The sequence below is a fragment of the Electrophorus electricus genome, unplaced genomic scaffold (genome assembly GCF_041902795.1).
Source record: "Electrophorus electricus isolate QZ-2024a unplaced genomic scaffold, ASM4190279v1 Scaffold103, whole genome shotgun sequence".
In the NCBI taxonomy this organism is placed as follows: domain Eukaryota; kingdom Metazoa; phylum Chordata; class Actinopteri; order Gymnotiformes; family Gymnotidae; genus Electrophorus; species Electrophorus electricus.
Window position 1 is genome coordinate 109,878 of NW_027658385.1, and position 6,422 is coordinate 116,299.

Genomic DNA, 6,422 nt, shown 5'->3' on the forward strand with positions numbered 1-6,422 from the left:
AAGACTTCAGTTCCACCTGTAGATATAAGTAGAAATATTGTTGAACAGTATTTAAATACATTTAATTGAAATATGACTTTAATTACATTTTGATGCATTTGGAATTTATAGTTTGTATTGGACTGGAAAGGAAACAAATACAATTTTTATCGCATAGCCGTTATCACATAGCCTGCAGGCCTAATGATGTAAAAATGTGCCCCCAAACATCAAATGTTCAACAGAAATAAGAGGACCTGACACACTAAGGTACCGTAGACCCATTCAAATTGTGCTATTGGAATAATAAATTCCAATGCATTCAGTCATTTTAGCTAGTGTTGATTTTGATTCTAGCCACAATTATACTAATAATCAGTGTTACAACTCAGCATGCAAAGTCACCGAACAGTCGACTGTTAATTCTATAGTAAGGAGAATGTAAAACAAACAAACAAAAAGCCCACCAACAGTATTTTTTTTCCTGTAATTGACAAAGATTGCATATGCTAAATGTATGTGTCCTAAATATATTCTAAATAAATTGACATTAGTGTTTTTAATTAATTTCTCCAACATTTGTTGAAATGCATTTGTAATTTATATTCAAAGACATTTCAGTGTACTTAAATACAAGCATTAAATTAGCATCACTGTTCACCATAGCTGTTTTTCCATTTTTTGTGGTTTTTGTCCCTTGCCTCAGTATGGCTTTAAATCATTTGTCTTGGTTCTACTTTACTTACCATGGCTGATTCAGTTCTCTCAGTAGGCAAGTCATTCTTCAATAAATACTTTGGTCTAGTATCTGTTTAAAAAGTAACAGAAAATGTCTTATTAGCGTTGTATAGATACTTAGAACATTACTACGTAGATCTCTCTCTCTCTCAGACACACACACACACACACACACACACACACAGTTCATCCAAGTGGTGGCTGTGGTCAGAACTTACCCTTAAAGAAGTCATCCTCTGAGGTAGTGTTCCTTCTCTTAACACCCTTCCGACAACAGCAAGTGAACAATAGCACAAGCTGCGTGAATATTCTGGCAGGGATCTGGGCTCGTGTCTTTTCGTTCTTCTTTTTTCTATATTTACCAAATATCCCGTGCTTTTCCTTTTCATACTTGTCAGAAAGAACAGGTTCCTTGCGTCTTGGATCGCAATCGTAACTACCAGACTGACCCATAATAAATTTAGTTTTGAAAATCCAAGTGTAACCGTTATCTGTGATCTGTAGACCAAAAATGGTTCACAGAAATTGTTCATTTGAAAAATCTGTTCTTTGACTACATCATAATCGCTTAATTGATGCGGCTGCATTATGACTTCACACGTCACGTCTGCAATAGTTTTCAATTTACACCAACCTTAAAGAGAAAATGATTAGCAAATGTAGTTGCTAGTGATTGTCTAGTGATTGCAAGCAACGACTATTCGTGCTCTGCATTCTTGCGTATTTATTTATGCTAGGTATTTTTTGCATTATGCTTACTACAGAATTAACAGTCAACTGTTCAGTGACTTTGCATGCAGAGTTGTAACACTGCTTATTACTAGAAATGTGGCTAGAATCAAAATCAACACTAGTGTCGTTCCTAAATCCCCAATCAGCTAGTCGTAAAGTTAACATTCAAATAGAAAATAAAGATGCAGACTTCAGAATTAGTTAAAGAGAATAGCTGAGAGAATAGAATAAATTACCCGTTACTACCCCTGTCTTTTATCATCCCTCCATCCCTCCATCCCATGCCATCTTCCTCTATTATTTGCTTTTCTATTTTTTTCTGGTATCTCCTTATCTCTTTTTAAAAAAAACATTGGCCAAAAGACTAACTAAAACAATAAAAGGAGAATGTTACTTATTTCACCCTGACTGTCCACTTATATATCTGTTTTGAGTATGATTTTCCTTGTTCAAGTGAAAACAGTAACAAATGTAGCATGTCACCCATAAAGGACATATCTCTCACTGAATAAAAACTTGTATGCTTCAACAGTGTACAGTGGGAGAAATGGCGATCACCTTTAAAATGATTTCTTATTGTAGGCCTATTATAAACAACATGGAGGAAATTAAAATAAAAATACTTGAGTTAGACAGTGGACACAGGTTGCTAATAAATCAAGTAAATGAAACTGGATGGACTGCTTAATTATGTAACAACACAACATTTATGGCGACGAAGATGTTTCACACATATACACTCTTACGTGATGCTAACCTCAATATCCATATTTCACATTGATACTGTAACACTATAGATGAACCTAAACCTCACATTCTCGTCACGTTGATAAGCTTTTTGAAAGTTTGATCATGATCAAAGATCATGATCTTTGTTTTCTAAGTGTGTTTCCAAATAGCCTTTGACTGCTTTATGCCTAATTGCAGCATTTAGCACCTCATTTCATCTCTAATTTTTGACATGTACTCTTGACATAAGTCTTGCATAAATGTAAAGTCCATCAGCCCCCGTTTAAAAATGGTGAGCTTTTACTGTCATGTTAATAACATCACGCACACGCACACATAATGCTTCGACTGTCCTACACTTTAAATATCTTTTGCACATTATGGAGGGTGAGCATAGTTACCAGTTCCCTTCATGCAAAAGGGTTGTCTTAGGTTACTGTAAAGTCTAATGCACATTTGGATTTATTAAAAGTAGTTTAAAATCAATACGAAATTTTACTGGGAGCCAAAGTAAAGTAGCTAAGATATGATTGATGTGATCAAATTTTCTAGCTCTATTAAGAACTATGGCTGCTGCATTTTGAACTCGCTAGGCACTTTAGGCACTTAATAGCACAGCTAGATAGTAAGGGATTACAGTAGTCCAATATTGAAGTAATAAATGCATGGACTACCTTTTCTGCATTATGTATGGAGAGCATGTTCCTAATCTTTGAAATGTTTCTAAGGTGGAGAAAGGGGGTCCTAGAAACATTATTTATTTACGTGAGCTTGGAACGAGAGACTGAGATCCATAACTCCAAGATCTTTAACTGTTAGAGAAGATGTGATTGGGAGACCATTGAGGTTCATTGAGTAATTAGAGAGTGGAGACCTAGCTGACTCTGGGCCTAATAGAAACACCTCTGAATGTCTCTGAATGTTAGAAATTAATTAAAAATACTAATGTCAATGTATTTACAACGCATGCATTTAGGACGTAATTTTTTCAATCACAACAAAATATGTTGTTGTATTTTTTGCATTATGCTTACTACAGAATTAACAGTCAACTGTTCAGTGACTTTGCATGTAGAGTTGTAACACTGCTTATTACTAGAAATGTGGCTAGAATCAAAATCAACGCTAGTGTCGTTCCTAAATCCCCAATCAGCTAGTCGTAAAGTTAACATTCAAATAGAAAATAAAGATGCAGACTTCAGAATTAGTTAAAGAGAATAGCTGAGAGAATAGAATAAATTATCCGTTACTACCCCTGTCTTTTATCATCCCTCCATCCCTCCATCCCATGCCATCTTCCTCTATTATTTGCTTTTCTATTTTTTTCTGGTATCTCCTTATCTCTTTTTAAAAAAAACATTGGCCAAAAGACTAACTAAAACAATAAAAGGAGAATGTTACTTATTTCACCCTGACTGTCCACTTATATATCTGTTTTGAGTATGATTTTCCTTGTTCAAGTGAAAACAGTAACAAATGTAGCATGTCACAAATATATACATGACTATGTATGAAAAATGAAAGACATCAACATGAAACACTGGAGCTGATTTCAGTTAAGCACCTAGTTATGGAAACTATAAAGACTAACATTGTCATAAAAATGTTGTGAATGTTAATGCTTAGAAGATTACAATTGTCTAAGACATACCTTGTTATAGGCTGTGCTTACTGATGTACACCAGGTGGACATAGTGTCAAAGCAGAGGGTCTGATGGAGCAGGTGGAAAATCAACATTTAAAACAAAAATGAACTGCTTGTATTTAGTGAACTAAATAAAGCATAAGCATCCTATGCATGGCATACAGATCCATATAAGCTTTGATAAAATCCATCCTCATGTAAAAGATGTATTGTCCCAATCATAGTAAATGAAAACTATGACATAAAAAACTTTGCTTACCTAATATAAGCAGGCAATTATCTTTTAATTTGACCTACCCCAGTAAATCACGGTACCTAAGTTGATGAATAACAGGAATAATCACAAACTTCTAATGAAGCAAAGTAATATATAATTACAATTATAAAGGACTAATTTGGTTCGTCTCCCCCAAAGCCATTAGAATGTTCTTTATATAACAGGTGAAAACGACCTACACCAATGTGATATACAAACCAATCCTGCTTTTATTACACAGAAGAGCTGAGCAATTATGGGGAGGCACCCTAAAAAGTTGAGGGTGGAATTACCTGTCAATAAACAAAGTACAGAATAGAAAAGCAAAACTATTCTGTTGCATCGTCTTTGAAATGACTCTGCAAGGAAAATGTTGATATGAATAAATGCTTGCATTCCTTTCTGATACAAGTCAAAAAATATCTTTAAAGTGGCTCAAACATAAGAGCTATGTGCATTCCTTCACAAACATATACAAACCAATGAAAAAAATCTCCCCTAATATGTTTATATACACAAGTGTCTGTGGGAGCCCCAAAGCTATATTATGCATTCAAATAACAAAATATATATCACAGTCCCTACAAAAAATGAAAGTAAAAAAGCAAACAAACAACAAAAAGGGGAAAATCATAAATGAAAATATCCCAAAAATAATTTACTAATGTCATGTTTGTAAGCAGCCGTGCTTTCCTGCTTCCTAAAATGGTGATATTTTAGGTACTCAGGCCACTGGAAACAAAAATATACACAGCAGTTCTTCCACACATTTAGAGGAACCTGATTTTTTTGTTAGATAAATATGTGTCGGTTATGACCGTTAAAAAGACCTGAACCAAAAAAATGTTTGGATTTTTATTCGCTGTCACCTTTCATCACGGGCAACATAAAAATTCACACTACTGCAATATCACTAACATCTTACTGGCATGCGAATAAGACACCTGAGCACAGAGAGAAACCCAGTGTTATGACTACAGTTGACATTGGAACTAGCTACATAGCTCATATTAAGACACTTCTTTGGAGAACACGTGCTAAAGTGTTTTCCCCACAATCTATATGCATAATTTATTTGCCAACTGTGACCAGAGAGAGAACATAGCTAGCTACCTTACTCACAGCCTAGGACATGCATGGATTTTGATGAGGACTGCATATGCCTGGGATCAATTCAAACACGTCATGACGACGATATAAAACCTGATGAAACAAGCTTGACAAGCAGCAGTTCCGTTTTTCCGTGAAAGTATCAGGCACAGATGAAGACGTTTCTATGGTTATCTCGGTTTTATAAATATTAGCCTATAGAGTTGGGCTTAGTACGTGAATAAAAGATGGAATTAAACATGCATAAATTACAGTGTCCTGGAAAACCCATCGTGCTGCAAATACACAAAGCATATTCATCAAAGTGGTAACACACTTTAGAAATGCGGTGCAAATTTAGAAAACGCATACAACTTCAGGAACAAATCCTGTCACAACACAACGGAAGTGCTGTTTCCGGAGGACACGGAAAGGGGTGGACTTCTATGAGATTAACGCGAAGTCTATTGGAAGAAGTGACAACTGAGTAAAAAGGGTTGGTTTTTTTTCCCAGTTACCACGGTGTTATCAAGGGTAGGTATGTGATACAGAATGGAAGACTGACCTATTCATGCTCTGCATTCTTGCATATTTATTTATACATAAGGCAGCCTTAAAAACATGGGATGGAAATCCCATTTAACACAATATGCACTGTTTTACAGTCAGAGTGAAATAAGTAACATTCTCCTTTTAATATATATATTTTAAATGTTAAAATTCTTAACTATGTCAGTTAAGCTGCCAAAAATGCCCCTTTTGAAATTTGTATTTCTAATGTCACAAGAACACTTTATTTACCTATCTCTGCCTATTCAGCCTATAGAGGTTTAGCACATCCACTTAAATTGCCTTTCTCAGGCATTTCAGCTCTGAGTACCTTTTGAATGAAGCACAATACAGGGCAGCCAATCATAAAGGAGCTCATTTATCTTACATCCGTCTTAAAGGTGCAGTAGCAACAGGTGTCTGTTGAATTCCGAGCGATATATAAGTTGGAAATTGGTTGTGTAAAAATGAATTGTGATTGTTACGCCACACAGATGTAAGTGGACATCAAGGGAAAAAATAGTGTGGGTGCCAAGTATGGTGATTGTATCTTAAAAGCTGTAGGAAATGTTACATTCAGAATGTTTCTGAGACAAAAAAAATAACATATAATTACTATCCATGGTATAATTGACTGTGTTGCAGACAACATAGGTAGGGATTAGACTGAAACATGTCAGAGTATTTTTAATGCTGTTTATTGCT